Source organism: Dendrobates tinctorius, unplaced genomic scaffold, assembly GCF_039654945.1.
Source record: "Dendrobates tinctorius isolate UK_male_01 unplaced genomic scaffold, ASM3965494v1 ptg000062l, whole genome shotgun sequence".
NCBI lineage: Eukaryota > Metazoa > Chordata > Amphibia > Anura > Dendrobatidae > Dendrobates > Dendrobates tinctorius.
This window is the reverse complement of record NW_027361730.1, coordinates 31,601,449-31,626,978: the sequence shown is the minus strand read 5'-3', so window position 1 is coordinate 31,626,978 and position 25,530 is coordinate 31,601,449. Positions and strand designations below refer to the sequence as shown.

The window sequence follows — 25,530 nt, the reverse complement described above, 5'->3', positions numbered from 1 at the left end:
GCTGGTGAAGAGAGGTAGTGAAATTGATTGGGATGGGAAGAACCTGTCATCTGAACAGGCGGAGTGTGATTGGACATCTGGAATTTCTGAGTGGATATAAGGCAGCCGACGCCCTGCAGGGCTGCTGGTGATCCTTTCTGCTCTGAGCTCTTGCATCCAGCTTAGTTCCCTTCTACTAAAAGCTAAGTTTTTGCCCTGCTATTATTCCATGAGATTTTGTCTGGTTTCCTTAGTGTTTGTATTCAGCCAGTCCTGGTTGTCATCAAAGAATATCTCTATGAAGGTGGCTTCTCCAAAGTTTAAACCTAGATTTATTGGACCTTACAAGATTTTGGAGATTCTTAATCCGGTCTCTTTTCGATTTGGCTCTTCCTGTTACATTCAAGATCCATAATGTGTTTCATAAGTCTCTGTTGAAGAGGTTTGTTGAGCCAGTAGTTCCTGTGGTGGCACCTCCTGACCCTGTATTGGTTGAAGGTAATGTGGAATATGAGGTTGAGAAGATACTGGATTCTCGTCTGGCTAGACGGAGACTCCAGTATTTGGTTAAATGGAAGGGTTATGGCCAGGAGGATAATTCTTGGGTCCCTGCATCCGATATTCATGCCGAAAGATTGGTTCATGCTTTTCATCGGGCCCATCCTGATCGCCCTGGTGGCGTGGATGAGGGTTCGGTGACCCCTCCTCAAGGGGGAGGTACTGTTGTGAGTTCATTCTCCCCTTCACCTTTGATGTCTGATGAACTCCCTCTGCTGGTGAAGAGTGGTAGTGAAATTGATTGGGATGGGAAGAACCTGTCATCTGAACAGGCGGAGTGTGATTGGACATCTGGAATTTCTGAGTGGATGTAAGGCAGCCGACGCCCTGCAGGGCTGCTGGTGATCCTTTCTGCTCTGAGCTCTTGCATCCAGCTTAGTTCCTGTCTACTAAAAGCTAAGTTTTTGCCCTGCTATTATTCTATGAGATTTTGTCTGGTTTCCTTATTGTTTGTATTCAGCCAGTCCTGGTTGGGACTGGCTGAATTTCATTTTTGTTTCTGATCAGTTGATCTCTTTGCTCTGTTTTCAGAATATACCTGAGTGCTGATATAGTGATTTTGAAGTCTAGCGACTTCAGGGCCTTTTTCCCCATCAGACGGGACATTTTTGGTAGGGTTTTTTGCGGATTGCAGCCAGCATCTTTTCTGTCCTATCCTATCTAGTTAGTTGGGCCCCATCGTTTGCTCAGCCTGTCTTTCTGTCTGTGTTTGTGTTTTCATCTGTTTTTCACCGACAATACATGTTGGAGGCTGTCTATTGCTTTGGGGTCTGCTCTGGGTCAGTTTAGATTTCCCCTTTCCTTCTTTAGGCTTATGTAGTTCTCCGGCTGTGACGAGGGGTCTAGGGCACCGTAGGAACCCCCCATGGCTACTGTTAGTTGTGGTGTATAGGATCAGGGGTCTGCAATCCGATAGCTACCAACCTCTCTGGTTTTCTGGACTTAGCTTGTATTTTTGTTTTCTCCTCCTCCGGTGACTCATTCATAACACCCGGGTACCTTCACTTTCTTTCGTTGACAAATGGACATCCCTCGTGGCTCTGTCACTGTGGCTGCCCTAGGCCTACCACCACAGCGTTTCACCAGTCCGTTCGGTTTAGTGGTACCCCAGGCTGTCTCTGTCTGCGGCCTCTCTTTGCTCTCCGTCTGTGGCCTCTGCTGTCTCTGTCTGCGGCTAATCCTGTCAGGGCCACCCCCCGTAACTGGCACAACTGTCAGTCCTCTCAGGAACTTCCTTTATCCTCAGCTGTGCTTGTTTCCTGTGCTCCCTTCGCTGACTGACTTTTCCAGAATCTTCTCTCCCTCTTTTATGCACTTCTGTTCTGGTAACCCCACCCAACATGACTCAATGGTTTTCTTAGCCAATGGCTGTTGTTCAGTCCTAACCTCACAGCTCTCCATTGTCCTCTAATGGTCAAAATCCAATACTCCAGCCCTCCTTCCTATCTCCAGCTGTTTTCCATCTACAATGCCCTTCACCCTTTACCTTCCTTCTGCAGACAGGTCCGTCCGTCAGTGCACCTTCCCTACACTCCCCCTTCCTTTATCCATTGTCGTCCTCAACAATCTGGTCTCCCACTTTTCCATACTGAAACTTTCCCACCTTCTTTTGTCGGACCGGTTGTTGAGCCAGGCCCGCGATACACGGGGGCTGAACCAAACCGGGAGCAATCATGCTCCGAGTAGCTCACTGCTTACTCGCCAGCGCGTACGCCACCATGACAATTCCTTCAGGTTGGGTTGGGTCCATCCGGACTACTCTACGGATGTGTACCTCCCACTGCTCTCCCCTTCTGTCACCCTCTTAATGTCATGACCGAGGCCCTGATCTATCAGGTCATCGTCAACGTCCTCCTAACCTTCTGGGGTGTACGTCTGGTACTCGGGGTGTGGCTTAGGGACTGTTGTCTGCTCTGATTCCATCTGTCTCTTCTATCCCGTCAATTTCAGTCATGGTCGGCGTTTTCCTCTTTACTCGCAGTACCCGGGACCTGTTGAACATTTTTTCTTTTAGAGAACACTTCAACATTTCAAACTTGGCTATATATACTAAACACAGGTTTTTTTTTTTTTTTTTTTAAACTATACATCTTATGCTTACTTCTAACCGTACTAGGCTATCACTCTGTAAATTTTCCATTTAGCACTTTTCAAAGCATATCATCTTCAAAAACAACTATAGCGTTAACTATGCCATGCTTAATTCTATCAAAATTTTTTTTTTTAAGGGCATTAACATCTTTCCTTTTAACCAAAACATAAATATTATGAACATTGGTGCTCCCCCTTCCTTTGAAGAGAGTACTCCCTGTATGCATCCCCGCTACATCAAGAGTGGGCACTTATTACCCAATTGAGGTCTTTAAACTGTCCCTAAGTCATGCAACAGCGCACAACAGTCCCGGCAGTCCATTTAGAAATATACTCCAGGCCACCTCCTGGCGGCCGATGTTTTGCCAATTAGCAGGGAACTCTACAGCCGTGAAGTCCCCGGGATGCTTGAAATGTTCTGGGCCTCGAGTGTCCCTGATGCCCAAGACCCAGGAGTCCTTTTCTCTTTTTATGGAGGCTCATACCCCTCAGGGTAGGTGGTGACTGCTACCGCATAGCAGCCGCAGGGGCAGTATTCGTTGTTATAAAAGACCGGATCTCCCTCTCGCAGAGCCCGTCCATGTCTGATGGGGGTCACAGTGAGGTAGTCTTTGTGGCTGGTGGCGAGGTCCTGGATAAATCCATAGCCTTTTGCGGTGTTAGTATATACAAGCCACCCATACGCTTGAGGCATAGTCATGGCTGCCTCTTCCTTCTCGTGTAACGGTGCCCACACCTCCCACTCATTGGCCTCCTTCTGTTCACTAATCTCCACATCCCAGGCGGAGGGTCCGGTGTAGGCCGCAGAGTCCAGTGGGCGGGCCGCAGTCGGGGTCAAGAACGGGGCAGAGGCGGCCGTGGACATTGGGAGCAGGCCGCAACCAGAGTCACGGACGGGACAGAGGCGGCCACAGGCATCGGCGGGTAGGCCGCGGAGCAGGCCGCAGCAGGGGCCGAAATGGCGGAGGGCCCCGATGGATAGGCCGTCGCCGGAAGATGGCACGTGGCAGGGGCGACCACAGGTCGGTTCCGCGCCGGCGACACGGAACAAGGTGCCGCGGGGCGGCTCAGGATCGCTGACAGGAGCCGCAAAGTCATCCAGGGCTGGGGTCGCTGAAGAATGGGAGGTCAGGTGGGGAGGCCGGGGGCCAGTGTCAGGGCCCTGGGGCATGTCTTGTACATGGGGTATGGGGGCGGGGTCTGCCTGTGGTGCCGCCGGCTGAGCCGGAGTAACGTTCACCTTCCCCGGCACCGCGGCTCCCGACAGTCCATCCCGCAGCTCCTCCAGCAGCCGATGTTCTTCAACCCGCCGTCCGGCAGGGCTAGACTCCAGGCCCGAAGACTCCGCATGGACGGTCGGCAACAGCTCCTCTAGCAGCTGTTCCTGGTAGTCCAAGGTGGCTGCAAACTCCTGTGCTTCGTTTTGACGCCAAATCGCCACAGCCATTTTTAACAAAGCACTTTTCCTCTCCGGATCTGCTTGTTAACAGCCAGCAATCCACAGTCCAGTTTTTTTTTTACAATCCACAAGGGCAAAAAGCAACTTGGGTCCTTTGGCTCTTCTGGCACAGGCTTGCCACAGAAGATGATGTATTTGCGGCAATGATCCTGCCGACTACGCCAAATGTAGGTAAGGTAGGAGTGAGGGCAACCGACCGGGGGGTAGTCCGTTACTTACCGCAGACAGACTTGAGACAGACAGGATCGTGTTCAACAGGTCTTCTTTATTGATCGTTCTTCCACGACCCACAGCACCTCACAGCAACGGCACGTTAATTTCCGCAGCCTTACACGGCAGCTACTCAACAATCCCTATAACCGCACACAGCAGCTGCTTGTCAATCTTCACAGCCGCACACAGCAGCTGCTCGACAATCCCCTCAGCCACACGCAGTAGCTGCTCATCACTCTCCACAGCCGCACACAGCAGCCGCTCGATGATTCCCTCAGCTACACACAGTAGCTGCTTGACTTCGTACACAGGCCCGAGTACCTTCACTTTCTTTCGTTGACAAATGGACGTACCTCGCGGCTCTGTCACTGTGGCTGCCCTAGGTCTACCACCACAGCGTTTTACCAGCCGAGTCTGTTCGGTTTAGTGGTACCCCAGGCTGTCTCTGTCTGCGGCCTCTCTTTGCTCTCAGTCTGTGGCCTCTGCTGTCTCTGTCTGCGGCTAATCCTGTCAGGGCAACCCCCCGTAACTGTAACATCTGTCAGTCCTCTCAGGAACTTCCTTTATCCTCAGCCCTCCTTTCTATCTCCAGCTGTTTTCCATCTACAATGCCCTTCACCCTTTACCTTCCTTCTGCAGACAGGTCCGTCCGTCAGTCCACCTTCCCTACACGGTCATTCCACAGTCTAGTGTAAATGCTGGGATCGGTCATTCCACAGTGTAGTGTAAATGCTGGGATCGGTCATTCCACAGTGTAGTGTAAATGCTGGGATCGGTCATTCCACAGTATAGTGTAAATGCTGGGATCGGTCATTCCACACTGTAGTGTAAATGCTGGGATCGGTCATTCCACAGTGTAGTGTAAATGCTGGGATCGGTCATTCCACAGTATAGTGTAAATGCTGGGATCGGTCATTCCACACTGTAGTGTAAATGCTGGGATCTGTCATTCCACAGTGTAGTGTAAATGCTGGGATCGGTCATTCCACAGTGTAGTGTAAATGCTGGGATCGGACATTCCACAGTCTAGTGTAAATTCTGGGATCGGTCATCCACAGTCTAGTGTAAATGCTGGGATCGGTCATTCCACAGTGTAGTGTAAATGCTGGGATCGGACATTCTACAGTCTAGTGTAAATGCTGGGATCGGTCATCCACAGTCTAGTGTAAATGCTGGGATCGGTCATTCCACAGTGTAGTGTAAATGATGGGATCGGTTATTCCACAGTGTGGCGTAAATGCTGGGATCGGTCAGTCCACAGTGTAGTGTAAATGTTTCTGTGATTTTGTGCTGACTATTTGGTCCATTGAAAAGATCGAATATGTGAACAGCCCCGTAGACTACGATAGGTATGAGTTCTATCAGTGAAACCTATGGATAATGTGATGCTGAGTCACAAATGTGTTGGTGGGTCACTACTCATAGACAAGCCACGAGACATGATAGTCAAGAGGTACCAAGAGAGCTCGTCATGAACAGAGAGGTAAGACAAAGGCATAGTCAGGTCACAGTCCGAGGTCAGAATTCCATGCAGCTTGTGGATCAATACAAAGGGGCTAGACAAATGGATTGTCAGAAATAGAGCATGGAAAAACAAAGTACACAAACACACTGAGCTAAGGCTATGACTGACAATAATCTGTTCTTTACAGCCAGCTAAATAGCCAGGTAATCACCCAGAATGGGAGACACCTGGAATAAATGCAGCAGGCCTCTGTCCTGATTGGGCTGTCACTCACAATACTGACAGCTCGTTTGAGAAATACGTATGTCTAAATGAGCCCTTATGTATGAGTACTTGATTCTAGTTATACTCTTATGCAATACTGTTGATTTTGAATTTGACTGAGGAGCCATGGCTGTACCCATATGTTGGATTATTGGATACCAGCTAATTAGATTACCATGATAGCTAATTAACATGTAATAAAAATGTTTCTACTCCTTCTTTTAGTTAAAAAGGGCTCATGCCATCCTGAAAACAGATGGTGCACCACTTAACACCATTTTAATTTGTAAAAAGGATCATTCCTTTCTAATGTTTCACCAAGGAGTTCTACCTGAAATAGTAGTGTTATGTATGTAAGCATCTCAACAAGACATTGACATGTCAGTAAATGAGCCCTCCTGCCAGGTCACACTTTGCAAACAAGTCTGGGGAATTACTTAAATTGAGGCAGGGCATATAAAACAATGTGGGCATGAGGTGTGATTGGTAGAGAACAAGTGTTATGACAAACACACCTCCTTATTTATGCGATCGTATTAGAGCGATCTGTGAGTACGCCATGAACTGTCAGGTAATTTGACATGTTGAATTGCTATAGTTGAAGATTATGCTAAAATGCTGAATGTTCTTGGATGCTGTAAGGATGTTTTTTTTCTCTCTTTTTATACTGAATTTCCATCATTGACAAAAGCTGTCTTAATTCCCCCTGCAAACATCAGGATACATTTGTCCATGTGTGATGCTCGCACCACATAACTAGTATGAAGAAAGGTAATGCTGCTGTAAACAGACTGAAATATATAGAGTCTGTAAGTTATTTCTCAAAAATGGTGTTTGATGAAGATATAAGATAAGTGTTTCCCGATAGCCGACATTTCTGTAATTAAACTAAAAAAAACTGATGGAAGTAACGCTCTGCGGGGAGGACAGTCTAAAAGTACTCCTGACAGAGGTGTTAAAAAAACCTGCCAATCAACAATTTCATTACCATTAACCAAACAGCAGACAGCAATGCCAGTGCTGCAGCACAGAATATTCCCCTAATGAGCTGGTGGCGGCCTCATTAAGTTATATCTGATATTCATAAAGGTTTATGATGTCATTTAATGAGCTGAAATGCAAATTAAGCCACCATTTGATACTTATAGAAACCGTACTATATATAGTCCCTAAGACTAGCAGGATTTTACTGATGATTGGCTATAATGTCCAAGCAAAATGTAAAATATGGACTTTACGGACCAACTACCCTTCACAGTAAATCTAAAGACGAGTCGAAAAAAGATCTTTCCCCAATTTACGTGCATGGGCGGTCTATGATGGTCACCAAAAGATCTATGAAAGAAGTCAGTGTTTTGAGAATTTTCTAATTATCATGTATATATTGTAGCGGGGAATACGCTTTCATAATTTAGATTCCAGGAATATAACAATAACAAGACACGTAAGATATTCAGGTTGATCCCCTAGGTTATTCTTTATACCTTCCATCTATATATGTTACATTGTACGATATTGCAGGTATATGGATATCGTCTTTTCCTTCTAACGAAGGCGTTAGCCTCACATAAAAATATTCTGGACTTTTAATTTTTTAATTCTTTAAAAAAATAAACCCACAAATTCTGTAAATGTTGTTTTTTTTGCTTGTAATTAGTGATGACTGAACACAATCTGGGGCCTCGGTGATCACATGCACCGCTATTGACATCACCTCCAGGTAATATCCGTAGGTATGACACATGACCACTGCAGCCGGTCAGAGGCCTTAGGCTGTGTGCACACGCTGTGGATTAGGTGCGGATTCATCCGCGCGGATTTTGTGAAATCCGCAGGTGAAACCGCAGGTCAAAAGACCTGCGGTTTTACCTGCGGATTGCTCTGCGGTTTTTCATCTCCTCAATGGAGGAGATGGCAAACCGCAGGGGAATCCGCAGAAAGAATTGACATGTCAATTCTTTCTGCGGATTGAAAACCGCAGATAATCCGCGCAGAAAATTCCGCACCGTCTGCACTGCGGTTTTTGATTCCCATAGGGAATCATGGTACTGTACACTGCAGCAGAAACTGCTGCGGGTCCGCAGCGGCCAAAACCGCTGCGGAACCGCAGCAAAATCCGCAGCGTGTGCACACAGCCTAAGCAGTCACATGTGTACAGCGTGTAGACAAAGAATGATGAAGATTGGAAATAATTTCTTATACCACATAGGAGATGATTGAAGACTGTTTTCTACTCTTCATCTTTTGGTTCTCACTCTTCTACCCAGTTTTCATCCACTTGGCAGTGATTTTGCCATATACCTTGAGAGATTGATGTAGAGACTGATTCATCAATACTGGTGCCAGTACACCAGTTTTGTTGACGATTCCACTGACATAAAGTGCACCAAAGTCCACGAGAGACATGTGCCTCTTATCGAGTTTGGCGCATGTTTCAGTATAAAAAATGTACTACTATAGTAGATTGGAATAAAATTCTGCTATTTGTGCCACTTCTGTGGTGTAAATAACTATGAATTTGTCAAGTCGTGCTTCCCATTAAGTTCAGCCCATTTTTCAAAACGTTGGAGGCAATAGAGTAAAAACACCAAAAGTTTTGAAATTTTTTTGCAGCATTTCAAACAGTTATATGCCACATTTCTGATTGTTTAATGAATCAGGGACTTAGACAATAGGTTTTTCCTTCTGCCCCATTGCTAAATGTGTATAATCATACCTCTAACCAGTGTGTGTTTACTAACTTTTATGAAAAATGTCTCCTTCTAAAGAGTTCACTGAATTGGAACCTAGTGCTGTTCTAGGATGTCACTATTATAACAAGTCAGTACTTAAAATTTCTTCTCTCCTAAAAATCCCATGGTCACCCTTGAGTGGTGTTATTGAAATGTTGGAGCATTTAGGAACCACGGCAACTTAACCAAGAAGTGGCAGATTACATACAGTTAGAGCGGTGGGCCGTCAAGTGACTCAGTAACTGCAGAACTCCAAATTTCCTCTGGTATTAGCACAATAAACATGCGTAGATTGAAGAGGTATAAAACATACAACCACTGGAATCTGGAGGCATGGAAATGTGTTCTGAGAGTGATGAATCACACTTACCTGGCAGTCTGATGTGCAAGTCTGTTTTTTTTGGTAAATGCCAGGAAAATATTTCCTACCCGACTGCATTTTGCTGTTTGATGAAAGTGGGATATTGATATGTGGTGTTTTTCAGGGATTGGCCGAGGCCCCTAAGATCCAACAAAGTGAAATTTTAAAGCTTCATCATGCAAAGACACTTTGGACAATTGTATGCTTCCAACTTTGTAGTTACAGCAAGACTGTGCACATAGCAAGTGTAAGGTGCCTGAGCAAGGTAGTCGTGGGCAAGCTGCTGCTTCAGCCTGCTATGGCACCCTACAGGAAAATTGTGTCCCAGTCCCGGTGTGCTGCTGTGTGAGGGGTGCATCAAACTTACTTGTGGCCGATAGGCCTCCACTGGCTCCAGGCTTTCATCTTCCAGACCTGCAGCACACAATCCAGAGGACACCAAATATGTTAAAACAGTCAAACTTTTGCTGAGCAGCTTACGGTTATTACCAGCGTCGGACTGGAACACCTTGGGCCCACCAGAGAAAATCATTCTTGGGGCCCACTATGTAGCTGCATAGAGTTAAATACCAGACCACCAATTGTGCGGTAAAACACGCTAATATCCGGGTATAATATAAGGTTGTACATGTCTTAATTATGTAGCAGGAGTTGGGGTAGCCCCCTCATAGACTATAAAGCAGCCCCCTCATAGAATATAATGTAGACCCCTCATAGAATATAATGCAGCCATCTCATAGAATATAATACAGCCATCTCATAGAATATAATACTGCCCCCCTCATAGGGTATAATGCACCCCTCATAGGGTATAATGCACCCCCTCATAGGGTATAATGCACCCCCTCATAGGGTATAATACTGCCCCCCTCATAGGGTATAATACTGCCCCCCCTCATAGGGTTTAATGCACCCCCTCATAGGGTATAATGCACCCACTCATAGGGTATAATACTGCCCCCCTCATAGGGAATAATGCACCCCCTCATAGGGAATAATGCTGCCCCCTCATAGGGTATAATACTGCCCCCCTCATAGGGTATAGTACTGCCCCCCTCATAGGGTATAATACTGCCCCCCTCATAGGGTATAATACTGCCCCCCTCATAGGGTATAATACTGCCCCCCTCATAGGGAATAATGCACCCCCTCATAGGGAATAATGCTGCCTCCTCATAGGGTATAATACTGCCCCCCTCATAGGGTATAATACTGCCCCCCTCATAGGGAATAATGCACCCCGTCATAGGGAATAATGCTGCCCTCCTCATAGGGTATAATGCTGGCTCCTCATAGGGTATAATACTGCCCCCTCATATGGAATAATGCTGCCTCCTCATAGGGTATAATACTGCCCCCCTCATAGGGTATAATGCTGCCCCCTCATAGGGTATAATGCTGCCTCCTCATAGGGTATAATACTGCCCCCCTCATAGGGTATAATACTGCCCCCTCGTAGGGAATAATGCACCCCCTCATAGGGTATAATGCTGCCTCATAGGGTATAATACTGCCCCCCTCATAGGGAATAATGCTGCCCTCCTCATAAGGTATAATGCTGCCTCCTCATAGGGTATAATACTGCCCCCCTCATAGGGAATAATGCACCCCCTCATAGGGTATAATGCTATATAGATATATAGATATAGAGTTAGATAGATATAGATAGAAATATAGATGTAGAAATAGATATAGAGATAGATAGTAGATAATGGATAGAAAGTAGATAATGGATAGATATAGATAGAAAGATTCATAGAGATAGATAGAGATAGATATAAAGATAGATATAGAAAGAAATATAGATAGATAGATAGATCGATAGGTAGATAGATATAGAGATAGATAGAAAATAGATAATGGATAGATAGATAGATATAGAGATACATAGCTATAGATAGAAAGATATAGAGAGATAGATATATAGATAGAGATAGATAATAGATAGAGATAGATAATAGATAGAGATATACAGATATAATAATAATAATAATAATAATAATAATAATAATAATAATATAGACATATATAGATAGATATAGAGATAAATATATATAGATAGATGGCTATAAATAAAAATAGATATAGAGATATATATAGAGATAGATAGATATAGAGATAATAGATAGAGATAGATAGATATAGAGATAGATATAGAGACAGATAGATATAGAAAGATAGATATAGAGATAGATATAGAGATAATAGCTAGATATAGAGATATGTATAGAGATAGACAGATATAGAGTTAGCAAGATAGATAGATAGATATAGAGAGAGATATAGAGATAGATAGATAGATAGATAGATAGATATAGATAATAGAGATAATAGATAGATGTAATAGATAGATATAGAGATAGATATAGAGATAGATGGATAGATCAATAGATAGATAGATAAAGAGAGAGAGATAGAGATAGATAGATAATGAGATCTAGAGATAGATATAGAGATATAGTGTTAGATAGAAAGATAGATATAGAGATAGATAGATATAGAGATAGATATGGATATAGAGATAACAGATAGATATAGAGATAGATAGATAGATAGATAGATAGATATAGAGATAGATAGATACAGAGATATATATAGAGATAGATAGATATAGAGATAATATATAGATAGATAGATATAGAGATAATATATAGATAGCTATAGAGAGAGATATAGAGATAGATATAGAGAGAAACAGATATAGAGATAGATATAGAGATAGATAGATATAGAGATAATAGATAGATATAGAGATAGATAGATAGATATAGATATAAAGATAGATAGAGATAGAGAGAGCGGTAGATAGAGAGAGATAGATATAGAGAGAGATAGATACAGAGATCGATAAATAGATAGAGAGATAGATATAGATATAGATAATAGATAGAGATAGATAGATAAAGATAGATAATAAATATAGAGATAACAGATAGATATAAAGATAGAGTAAGATAGAAAGATGTAGATATAGATAATAGAGATAGCTAGATAGATAGACATAATAGATAGATATAGATATAGATAGATATAGAGATAGATAGAAAGATAGATATAGAGATAGATGTAGAGATAGAAAGATAGATATAGAGATAGAGCGATAGATAGATAGAGATAGATATAGATAATAGATAGAGATAAATAGATAGATAGATAAAGATAGATAGATATAGAGATAGATATAGAGATAGAAAGATAGATAGATATACAGAGATATAGATATAGAGATAGAGATAAATAGATAGATAGATATAGAGAGAGATATAGAGAGAAATAGATATAGATATAGAGATAATAGATATATATAGAGATAGATATAGAGAGAGATAGATACAGAGAAAAGATATAGAGATAAATAGATAGAGAAATATAGATAGATATATAGATATAGAGATAGAAAGATAGATATAGAGATAGAGCGATAGATAGATATACAGAGAGATAGATATAGAGATATATAGATAGATAGCTATAGAGAGAGATATAGAGATAGATATAGAGAGAAATAGATATAGAGATAGATAGAGATAGATATGTAGATATAGATATAAAGATAGATATAGAGATAGATATAGAGATAGAGCGATAGATAGCGAGCGATATAGAGATAGATAGATACAGAGAAAAGATATAGAGATAGATAACGGATAGATAAATAGATAGATAGGTATAGAGATAGATAGATATAGATATTAGATAGAGATATATATATAGATAAAGATAGATAGATATAGATGGTAGCTAGATAGATAATAAATATAGAGATAATAGATATAGAGATAGATAGAGTAAGATAGATAGATAGATATAGAGATAGATAGACATAATAGATAGATATAGATATATATATAGAAAGAAATAGATATAGAGATAGATGTAGAGATAGAAAGATAGATATAAAGATAGAGCGATAGATAGAGATAGATATAGAAATAGATAGATATAGATAATAGATAGAGATAGATAGAAATAGATAGAGATAGAAAGATAGATATATATAAGAGAGATAGAGAGATAGATAGATAGAGAGACAGATAGAGAGAGCGAGAGAGATATAAAAAAAAAAAAAAAACAATACTCACCTCTCCTCCTCGCTCCCACGCTGATTCCGGCAGCCGGCTTCAGTGTCAGGAGCTGCCCCCTCTGCCAGACACACAGCGGGTGCGCGATGTAGTGACGTCATCGCGCACTGGCTGTGAGCCAGGAGCAGAGAGGACTGAGGGCGGCGCCGGCCCTGATTTACAGCTGTAGTCTGCAGAGCAGCTTACTGGGCTGGGGGCGGGGCCTCTGGGGGTGGAGACCTGAAATGATATTCACTGCTTCGCAGTGAATATTCATTTCTCTTTAGCAGCGGGGCAGGGGCTCCTGCCTCCTGACACCCGCTGCTGCTCCGCTGGCAGGGGCCCCCATAGCAGCTGCATGGTGTGCGACACACCACTGGCTGGGGGCCCCTGGAGCAGCGGGGGCCCTAGGCAACTGCTGGCCCTGTATGCCTGCAGGTGCCAGGGCCCACCGGAGAATCCACCGGTTCTCCGGTGGGCCAGTCCGACGCTGGTTATTACAATGGAGCATGTAGGATAGGGCACAACAGGTTACAGTCTTTTTCACAGGTACCGGACATAAATTCAGCCCTAGTTCTCAGAATGGGTATGTAAGAAGGGGTCAGGAGGACACCAGGGCCTTGGTGTCCTGGCCTCCTACCACAGAAAAATTGTCAGCTTCTATCGGCGTACCTGTTTGGGGTTCTAGTTCACCATCACTTATTCCACAGTGGTGTTGCACAGCTCCTGTACACTCAGTTTCAGTGCATAGGGCGGAAAGAGCCGACACAGATAACGGTTCAGATGCCAAACAAACGATTTTACTTTTCAACGGTCTCGGGCACATCGGTAACATTACAGTCCACACAGCGTTCCTCCTGCACTTTCCCTTTCCTGCTTTCTTTGTCCTCACGCACATTACGGGGTAGTAGCGCCCTAGGCGGTACTGCAGCATCACTTCTGTAAGACCTCAAGACATAGGGGATCCCGTTCATCCCTTTTGCCCCGGACTTACAAGCTTCACCCCTATTTAAGATCTGCCACATTGTGAATATTCTGCGCCCCGCACGACTCTTGGACTACGTAATTCTCTCCTTTCCTTGCTGCTGTGAAACACTGTAACTCCCGGGGTGCATCCAAAATGCTGCTGCACCTGATCATGGGCATGCAGCCTAATTCTCAGTTGCCCCCTCCCCTATCTGGGCCATGACAGTTAACCCTGTCTATGCTACACTGCAGCTCCAGGGGTTTTTGCTTTCAGATAACATACATTATTAAAATACATTTAACCACTTGGGGTGTCAGGGAGTGGAACACCATCTCCACCACTTCTACACAAGGTCCAAAAAGGAAGGTTGGGTGAGTTTGATGTGTAAGAATATTACTGGCACGCACAGAGCCCTGATTTCAACCCCATCTAGCACCTTTGGGATGAATTAGAACGGCGAGCGCGAGCATAGCCGCCTCCTTCAATCGATCACATAGTCCATGCTGTACCGATTTTGGAAGGCACATATTTCTTATAAATTCTGAGACAATCTGCAAGAAAAAAGGCCTGTACAGTCTTCATCGTCAGAATCTCTGGGCTCAGTAATTGACTATAGCTCTTTCAACATAACATCACTGCTGCAGCCTATCAAGAAATACTGGAGAGGCATCGCTGGACCCGGGTAGGGTGAGAATAACCTCAGTATGTTATTTCATAGGCCTCTGAACAAATAAGCTAATAATATTAAAATGATACAATCCTTTTAAAAGGGGACTATTTAAATTATTAATTACTAGCCTAGCCTCTAACAGACAGGTTGTTCCCCACTACCTGGCTGTTGTTCCCGGAGCTGATCTGTGCCGATACATTGACTGGCAATTCAGCAGCTTCTGCGATCATCACGTCAACATGTCATGTTGATTGACAGCCGACTCCCCACATCATAATTGCGGTAATTTGTCTGTCAGTCAGCATAATGTCGGCAGTCACGCCCCATCAACAGTGCAATGTGGAAGAAGAGCTGCTCTGTTGACCCTCTGGAGCTGTTGAACGCTCTATGCCCCGCAACCGGGTAAAACAGGCAGGTAGTTGCCTGTTAGTTTTTAGTCCTGGACAATCCCTTTACTTGATCTCACAGAACAGGCCTAATGCAGTCCCTGGCACTAAGCAGACAGCTCTTATGCTGAGTTATAAATATGACCATGAGCCCTTATAAAGTATAGAAGAATAGCTGGACAATATGATATTTGATAGTACATGCCATTTTTCTTATCCAATCCAATAGAAAAAAACAAGGTTTGCATCCCTATGAAAGTATAGCGGTACAGTAGAGCCTTACATTGGGTGCAACATTATAACATTATAGAGCCATAATGTCAAGGTAAAGAATAGTTGTCAAATTTCTCCAAAACAAGGGGAGGTGGTTCCACATGTTTCTGAATTATAGGGTATGTTTCTTTTTTCTACCTGGCTTCTCAGTGTTGGTTTAATGTTTAATTGACAGCTTTTCTCATGTGATTTGTTTTTTATGTATAAAAAGCGCTGACAGTCTTGGCAGAACTTAAACATCTTTTTACATGAAAATACTGAATCAAATCAGCGAAAACTGTGTGTTGCCGAGCTCAGTGTCTCCTGCTCTGTCTTATGCTGTCGCCAGATTCGGTAGCAATGGAAACCTGACAGATCTGCCTTAAGGGTGCTTGGGTGTGTTGCTGAGTCGCATCAGTACTAAAGAGTGAGAACTTATAATTATAGAAAAATCACGCAGAAAAATCTATGGATATGTTTTTACATGCGGTTTTCACAATATGGCAAAACTGCAGCATAATTGCAACCAATGGGGATTTCTGTGGCTTTAAACTGCGGCATGCACTGAATGCCAGGTATTTTCAACACCACCAAGTAAATGGGATTTCATAAATTTCCATTTACTACAGTGAAACAAACCTGAAATGAATTACTACAGCAGCAGAAACGCTGCAAAAGCAGAGAGCCTGCAAGTTTAATATACATTTATATACCTTTTTGTTTGAGTCACGCAACAACTGGGTAAGGGTAAGTAAAGGTACGTGGCATGCCCTCTAGTGCTGTCATTGTCTAAAATAGGGCAGGAGTATCTTATCAAATATAAGCGTGGTCCTGAGGAAAAATTACATTTGGCCCCAAATGCTATGATATTGCACCATCACTTAGAAACATCTAGGGTAAGCCTACACAGCAACCTTGGCCTCAAAAGAGGTCGTGCGGCCAAAACTCACTCTGTGCCAGTGTAATGCAGCTGATTGACTCACAGTGCACTCCAGCCTGGACAAGCAAGTCGCAAAAAGTCCACTAGGTTTCAAATTTTTCAACTTGCTTGTCGCAGTCACAGTATAGTGTGGGTCACAATGCAACTCCATTTACCTGCATTATGCTGTGATGTAGCACCACCATGGAGCAATTGCGACTTGTGTTGTGGACAAAATCGATGTGTAGCCCTAGCCTTAGGCCACATTCATATGTTCAGTATTTTACCTCAGTATTTGTGAGCCGAAACCAGGAGTGGGTGATAAATCCAAAGTGGTGATGTGTTTCTATTATACTTTTCCTCTGATTGATCCGCTCCTGGTTTTGGCTTACAAATACTGAGGTAAAAAAAAAGCACCAAATACTCAACGTGTGAACGTGGCCTTAGGGTGCCTTTCTGGCAAATTAAACTACAAGTCCTTCTGCACTGTTTACTGCTTGCTTACACAGACTGCCGAACAATAATGGGGGACAGAAGGATGGCGAATACAATTGTTCTGTCCACATATAATCTCACTTTATTGACAGTACATGTCCTGTTTCATGTGCTTCCAATAACTATGATTTTTACCGACATAAATAATCCAATCACTCGTTGTTTGTATGGCAGGCGATTACTGACATAGCAATAGGGCATAAGCATTTGTACAAGAGTTTGTTCACAGATTATCGGCTCATCTTAAGGCCCCTTTACATTTAGCGATGCACCAGCAATCCCGACAATGATACGACCCGGTCAGGATCGCTGGTGCATCGCTAAATGGTCGCTAGTGAGCTGTCACACAGGCAGATCTCACAGCGATGTAGCGACGCAGCAGCGGTCGTTACTTACCTTTCAGACGCGGCGATCCTGACGTCCTCCCGTCCGCGTCCACGCGTCGCTTGTCGGCGGTAGCAGGAAGCCCAGCAGGAAGCGCCCGACGAGAAATGGAACTGGACGATCTCGCGCGATCAGCGACAGACAGCGGGGGAGCCGGTCGGAGGTAAGTATCACATAGTGATATCGCTAGCGATATCGCTGCTGCGTCACAAAATCGGTGACGCTTTAGCCCCTTAAAGGCCCCTTAAATGGCTGTTACTATCAGGCAGAATGGGTGGACTGTGGTGATGACCTTGAGGCTTCCTCAGCGCTCCTTTCCATTAATGGATGCACATAGGAACGAAGCTTGGAGCCCTTGACAGCGTTGCTAAAGCATCCTGGACCATAAATGAGGCATTCAATAATTGAGCAAACTTTTTGCCCGATGATTTAAAAAGTGGTCAGTGGGATCTGGTATATGTATATATAATGCACACAATATACATTCATGCTATAAATACATTATTCTAATTCACAGGTACACTGTATATACAAACATTACAGATAATACACTTAGGGCCCAATTCATCAAAGCTTTTACACCAGTATTATAGCATAAAAAGCTTGAAAAAGTCGCATTATTTTGGCACAAATCAAGGCTGCTCTAAAATGTTGCAACTTTTGGCGTTTTTATGCTATTTTTGTATACAAAATTATATATACAAAAATACTTGGAACTCAAAATCGGAGAAGCAATTTTTTCTTTATTGTGCATCCAGACAAAAATAGACTCATATCATATGAACGTTTTCGGTCCAGCAACGGACCTTCATCAGAAAGGTCTTTTTGTTTCTTTTAGAGTAGACTGTAAGAGATACAGTAGGGTAAAAGATACCCTAAGGCAGGAATGAAATCCTATAATGCTGTTTATTTTGTAATGACTGGAGCTCGAGTCTATCAAAGGGACTGGATACAATATGACTGGATGAAGCAGGCCTTAGGGAGAGAGAGGCAGCGCTGTCTGGAGCGGTATCTGCAAGAGGCCGCTGAAACAATCCAGGGTGCTATTTTTGCTCAGTTTTGACAAAGTAAGTGAGATGGGAACATGCAACGCCACTCATCAAATTCATAGTAAGCAACGGCATTCACTACAACACAAATCTTACACCACCACGGACTGTAGAAGGATTTGTGCAAGGTGCACACTGAGACTACTACTACTACTTGTCTAACTCTCCTGAAGGTGTATCTGACTCCAGCACATCTCCACATGAAGACCGGTGTGAGCAATGCTCGTATTGATGAATCATATCCTTAATTTACAGTAAATGAAGAATAATTTGGTGCAGAAAAAGAGGTTTTCCACAAAAGAGAAACCAACTGCTTCATGCTGAGATACTCATGGTGGCTACAGACATCCCCTGCAACACAATCCTACCATGGGGTGTAAGCCACAGGTCCGTGTTAGGAGGAGCCGGTGGGGAGAAGGGTATTAAGACACAGAGCGTTGCATTAAGATAGCACTAGCAGACTTAACAGTAACTACTAATGCCACCTTAACAGTGAGTGGAGGGAGTTCTTGCTAGTGGAAGTCACTTGTGCCAGTTGCCAATGGTGCACCCCTGCTCCTAACCCATTCTCCCAGACAAGTCACATACTGTAGCAGCGACGCACGGTCTGACAGTTGGACTCCATTGGTGATGGTGGCCATGTGCTATTACCCAGTTTTCCCCGCTCTAACGCCAGTTTTGCATGTGCTCAAATGTTATAAATAATGTATTGCATGACATTTGCATATCTGCTTGACAACTTCTAGTAAATCGTTTAACTATGAGTTAACCGTAAATAATTTGATATTACAGATTGGAGAACTGTTGTAACTTCTGCGTGAGCAACACAGATCTAAGCCCTCAACTTCACAGGTCAGTCTTTAATATGTGCATATACCTGAAGCCATGTTTTGGTATTATTTAACCCCTTCACGACCCATGACGCCTACGTAGGCGTCATGAAAAGTCGTGCCCAAACGACCTATGACGCCTACGTAGGCGTCATGCTATAAATAGCCCCCCTGCGGGTCGGGTGACCGGGGTCACTGAAAGGTCACCCGACCCGCACACAAAGGACACTCTACAGTTAATCCCTGGGGGCGTGGCTTAGCCCCCACGTGCCTACGATCGCTCTGATTGGCTGTTAAAAGTGAAACAGCCAATCGGAGCGATTTGTAATATTTCACCAATGAAATTTGGTGAAATATTACAATCCAGCCATGGCCGATGCTGCAATAGCATCGGACATGGCTGGACACCGGCCCCCGCCACCGATGGACGGCGGCAATCGTTCGCCGCCGTCATCATCTGCTCCCCCTCCCCTGTCTATCGCTCCCTCCCACCTTCCGATGCCCCCAGGACCTCCGATCGTGCTCCCGGTGTCCCGCCGTGGCTCCCGGCGTCCGGATCATGGGCGCCGCCATCTTGCAAAATGGCGGGCGCATGCGCAGTGCGCCTGCCATTGTCCAAGATGGCGGCGCCCATGAATTTGCCGGTTGCCCGTTCATTTTTCATTTTGATCACTGTGATACACTCTCACAGTGATCAAAATGAAAAAAAAGTAAATACACCCCCCTTTTATCATCCCCATAGCCAGGTGCAAATAATAAAATAAAAAAAATTTTTTTTTTCCATTTAGGGTTCGAACTAGGGTTAGGGTTGGAATTAGGGTTAGGGTTGGAATAAGGGTTACAGATAGGGTTAGGGTTAGAAATAGGGTTAGGGCTAGAATTAGGGTTAGGGTTGGAATTAGGGTTAAAATTAGGGTTAGGGTTAAAATTAGGGTTAAAATTAGGGTTAGGGTTGGAATTAGGGTTAGGGCTAGAATTAGGGTTAGGGTTGGAATTAGGGTTAGGGCTGGAATTAGGGTTAGGGCTGGAATTAGGGTTAGGGCTGGAATTAGGGTTAGGGGTGGGTTGGGATTAGGGTTAGGCTTGTAGTTAGGGTTAGAGTTGGGATTAGGGTTAGGGGTGTGTTGGCGTTAGGGCTGTGGTTAGGGTTATTATTAGGGTGGGATTTTGGTTAGGGGTGTGTTGGAGTTAGGGTTGGAGTTAGAATTGAGGGGTTTCCACTGTTTAGGCACATCACGGGGTCTCCGAGCGCGACATGGCGCCACGATTTATTCCAGCCAATTTTGCGTTCAAAATGTCAAACAGCACTCTCTCCATTCCGAGCCCCGACGTGTGCCCAAACAGTGGTTTACCCCCACATATGGGGTATCAGCGTACTCAGGAAAAATTGCACAACAACTTTGGGAGTCTAATTTCTCCTGTTACCCTTGGGAAAATAAAAAATTGGGGGCTAAAAAAATGATTTTTGTGAAAAAAAATGATTTTTTTATTTTCACGGCTCTGAGTTATAAACTTCGGTGAAGCACTTGGGGGTTCAAAGTGCTCATCAAACATCTAGATAAGTTCCTTGGGGGGTCTAGTTTCCAAAATGGGGTCACTTGTGGGGGGTTTCCACTGTTTAGGCACATCAGGGCTCTGCAAACGTAACATGACGCCCGCAGATCATTCCATTAAGTCGGTATTTCAAAACGTCACTACTTCCCTTCTGAGCCCCGATGTGTGCCCAAACAGTGGTCCCCCCCACATATGGGGTACCAGCGTACTCAGGACAAACTGTACAACAACTTTTGGGGTCGAATTTATCCTGTTAACCTTGTGAAAATAAAAAATTGTGGGCTAAAAAATCATTTTTTGAGGAAAAAAAAGATTTTTTTATTTTCACGGTTCTGCGTTATAAACTTCTGTGAAGCACTTGGGGGTTCAAAATGCTCACCACATATCTAGATAAGTTCCTTGGGTGGTCTAGTTTCCAAAATGGGGTCATTTGTAGGGGGTTTCCACTGTTTAAGCACATCAGGGGCTCTGCAAACGTAACATGACGCCCGCAGACCATTCCATCAAGTCGGTATTTCAAAACGTCACTACTTCCCTTCCGAGCCCCGATGTGTGCCCAAACAGTGGTCCCCCCCACATATGGGGTACCAGCGTACTCAGGACAAACTGTACAACAACTTTTGGGGTCGAATTTATCCTGTTAACCTTGTGAAAATAAAAATTTGCGGGCTAAAAAATCATTTTTTGAGGAAAAAAATAGATTTCTTATTTTCACGGTTCTGCGTTATAAACTTCTGTGAAGCACTTGGGGGTTCAAAGTGCTCACCACACATCTAGATAAGTTCCTTGGGGGTCTAGTTTCCAAAATGGGATCACTTGTGGGGGGTTTCCACTGTTTAGGCACATCAGGGGCTCTGCAAACGTAACATGACGCCCGCAGACGATTCCATCAAGTCGGTATTTCAAAACATCACTACTTCCCTTCTGAGCCCCGACGCGTGCCCAAACAGTGGTCCCTCCCCACATATTGGGTACCAGCGTACTCAGGACAAACTGGACAACAACTTTTGGGGTCCAATTTCTCCTGTTACTATTGTGAAAATAAAAAATAGCGGGCTAAAAAAATCATTTTTTGAGGAAAAAAAATATTTTTATTTTCACAGCTCTGCGTTATACACTTCTGTAAAGCACCTGGGGGTTCAAAGTGCTCACTATGCATCTAGATAACTTCCTTAGGGGGTCTAGTTTCCAAAATGGGGTGATATGTGGGGGAGCTCCAAAGTGTAGGCAGACAGGGCCTCTCCAAACACGACATGGTGTCCGCTAACGATTGGAGCTAATTTTCCATTCAAAAAGTCAAATGGCGCTCCTTCCCTTCTGAGCCCTGCCGTGCGCCCAAACAGTGGTTCCCTCCCACATATGGGGTGCCACCGTACTCAGGACAAACTGAACAGCAACTTTAGGGGTCCAATTTATCCTGTTACCCTTGTGAAAATAAAAAATAGCGGGCTAAAAAATCATTTTTGAGGAAAAAAAATGATTTTTTATTTTCATGGCTCTGCGTTTATAAACTTCTGTGAAGCACTTGGGGGTTCAAAGTGCTCACTACACATCTAGATAAGCTCCTTGGGGGGTCTAGTTTCCAAAATGGGGTCACTTGTGGGGGGTTTCTACTGTTTAGGCACATCAGGGGCTCTGCAAACGCAACATGATGCCCGCAGAACATCCCATCAGTCTGCATTCCAAAATTGCGCTCCTTCCCTTCTGAGCTCTCCCATGCGCCCAAACAGTGGTTTCCCCTGACATATGTGGTATCGGTGTACTCAGGACAAATTACACAACAACTTTTGTGGTTCAATTTCTCCTGTTAGCCTTGTGAAAATAAAAAATAGCGGGCTAAAAAATCATTTTTGAGGAAAAAAAATTATTTTTTTATTTTCACTTTTCTGCGTCATAAACTTCTGTGAAGCACTTGTGGGTTCAAAGTCCTCACCACACATCTAGAAAAGTTCCTTGGGTGGTCTAGTTTCCAAAATGGGGTCACTTGTGGGGGAGCTCTAATGTTTAGGCACACAGGGGCTCTCCAAACACGACATGGTGTCCACTAACGATTGGAGCTAATTTTCCATTCAAAAAGTCAAATGGTGCTCCTTCCCTTCGGGACCCTGCCGTGTGCCCAAACAGTGGTTTATGACCACATATGAGGTATCTGTGCACTCAGGAGAAATTGCCCAACAAATTTTAGGATCCATTTTATCCCACTGCCCATGTGAAAATGAAAAAACTGAGGCTAAAAGAAAATTTTTGTGAAAAAAAAGTCCTTTTTTTTTTTATGGATCAATTTGTGAAGCACCTGGCGGTTCAAAGTGCTCACTATGCATCTAAATAAGTTCCTTGGAGAGTCTAGTTTCCAAAATGGGGTCACTTGTGGGAGAGCTCCAATGTTTAGGCGCACAGGGACTCTCCAAACGCGACATGGCAACCGCTAAATATTCCAGCATATTTTCCATTCAAAAAGTCAAATGACGCTCCTTCCCTTCTGAGCCCTGCCGTGCGCCCAAACAGTGGTTTATGACCACATATGAGGTATCGGTGTACTCAGGAGAAATTGCCCAACAAATTTTAGGATCCATTTTATCCTGTTGCCCATGTGAAAATGAAAAAATTGATGCTAAGAGAAATTTTTTATTGGAAAAATTAAAATGTTCATTTTTTCCTTCCACATTGCTTTAGTAGCTGTGAAGCACCTGAAGGGTTAATAATCTTCTTGAATGTAGTTTTGAGTAGCTTGAGGGGTGCAGTTTTTAGAATGGTGTCACTTTGGGGTATTTTCTGCCATATAGACCCCTCAAAGTGACTTCAAATGTGAGGTGGTCCCTAAAAAAATGGTTTTGTAAATTTTGTTGTAAAAATGAGAAATCGCTGGTCAACTTTTAACCCTTATAACTTCCCAACAAAAAAAAATTTTGTTTCCAAAATTGTGCTGATGTAAAGTAGACATGTGGGAAATGTTATTTATTAACTATTTTGTGTCACATAACTGTCTGGTTTAACGGAATAAAAATTAAAAATGTGAAAATTGCGAAATTTTCAAAATTTTCGCCAAATTTCCGTTTTTTTCACAAATAAATGAAAACATTATTGACCTAAGTTTACCACTAACATGAAGCCAAATATGTCACGAAAAAACAATCTCAGAATCGCTAGGATCCGTTGAAGCGTTCCTGAGTTATTACCTCATAAAGGGACACTGGTCAATATTGCCAAAAATGGCCAGGTCATTAAGGTCAAAATAGGCTGGGTCATGAAGGGGTTAACCCTCAAAGATCAGCGAACAGTGAAGAACTTCTCTCTATGACATCCACATGCCGTAATTCGGCAAATCCTTTAACATACTCCATATCCAAAATTATAATTTACTCTTTCTTTAAACCTGTAACTACATTCACCATACATGTACAGTGAATGTACCAACTGCTTTTATTTGGTGGGCTCAGGAACTTAGACCACTCCACACATTGCAGATGATGGCTGTGGTACACAGATGCAATCAAAGCCAACTCTGATTGTAACAGATTACATGCAACATTTAGAAGGCTTCGAGAATGGCAGTTGCAGGATGAGTGGGATGCTGATGGGTTGCCCTGCTAACTGAAGACTTCGATGTCTACTGTGTTAGAAAGACCAGCTTGTGGCTTTGGTGTCACAGTTCCACCCCTCAGGGTGTTTGGGATGGAGTTACTGACAGCTCGGTCGTCCAGTCTGGTACAGGGGCGTGCTTAAACTGTCAGTTCTTTGATTGACAGCTCAACTATCCAATCTGAGACTGTGAGGCGTCGGCTATCTCCACGTGTTCATTATTCCGGTTAATTGCCATGCTTCTTAACTGAGCTGTGTCTCCCAGAACTCTACCAGACATACATTCATCTTGTGAGGTTCGTGCTTTGTGCTCCCTGTGCCTTGAGTTCTATATGCTTGATCTGTTGCCTGACCTTGGACTTCGTTCTGACCATCCGCCTGTATAGCTCCTTCAGCTCTGATCCGTTATCCTTCCGGTACTCTGACCTCGGAACATTACCTGACTACGCTTTTGTCTCTTCCTTCTGTTTATGATGTATCCTCCTCACTTCTGACCTTGGACTCCCTGACCACTCTGACTCACGGCTTGGCCGTGAGTAGTGTCTAGTGTCAGATTGGGTTTAAAGAAAATTGTCAATTTTGCAATCAAGCAATTACAGGTTCAAGTCCCATAAGGGTACTGATAAAAATGTAAAAAGAAAAATCTTAAAAACTTTAAATTACTCCCTTTTCCCCAATTTAAATAACAAAATATACAAAAATAAAGCAAAATTTACATATGTGGTATTGCCAAGTGCATAATGGCTGACAATTACCTAAATGTTTATCCCTGATCACTAAAAAAGAAAAATGCTACAATTGCTGTTTCTTAGTTGAAGTAGTCCACAAAAATGCAATACAAACTTTGTATATACCCTAAAATGGTATCAATAATAATATCCACTCTCTATACAAAAGAACATGCCCTCATATAACTATGCCGACAGAAAGTTAAAAAGGTATGTCTCTTAGCAGAAGGAAGAAACAAAACAAAAGTGCGAAAACAAGAAATTGCCTTGACCTCTAGGTGTTAAGGGTGCGTTCAGACATGATGGACGTGCTGCAGATTTTATATCCAGATTTTCCGGTCAATCCACAGCATATCAACCCCTTTCTGCCATATGACGTACTATCCCGTCCATGTGCCCTGGGACTTAATTCCCAGGGACGGGATAGTATGTCATAGCGATCAGCGGCGCCCACGTGGTGAGCGCCGCTGATCGCGGCCGGGTGTCAGCTGATTATCACAGCTGACACCCGGCACAATGTGTCAGGGGCTGTCA

At 43.5% G+C, this 25,530-nt stretch overlaps 1 protein-coding gene across 2 annotated transcripts in view; it reads left to right on the top strand.

The window, feature by feature from the left end:
* The window catches only part of LINGO1 (leucine rich repeat and Ig domain containing 1), a 531,517-nt gene that overhangs the window by 84,639 nt on the left and 421,348 nt on the right, over window positions 1-25,530 (top strand). The window contains exon 2 of one of the 2 annotated variants that reach the window (XM_073579484.1): window positions 19,098-19,157. The exons of the other annotated variant lie outside the window; for it this stretch is intronic. The gene's annotated coding sequence lies outside the window, so the exon portion shown is untranslated. The remainder of the gene's footprint in view (window positions 1-19,097; window positions 19,158-25,530) is intronic. 2 annotated transcript variants of the gene reach the window in all.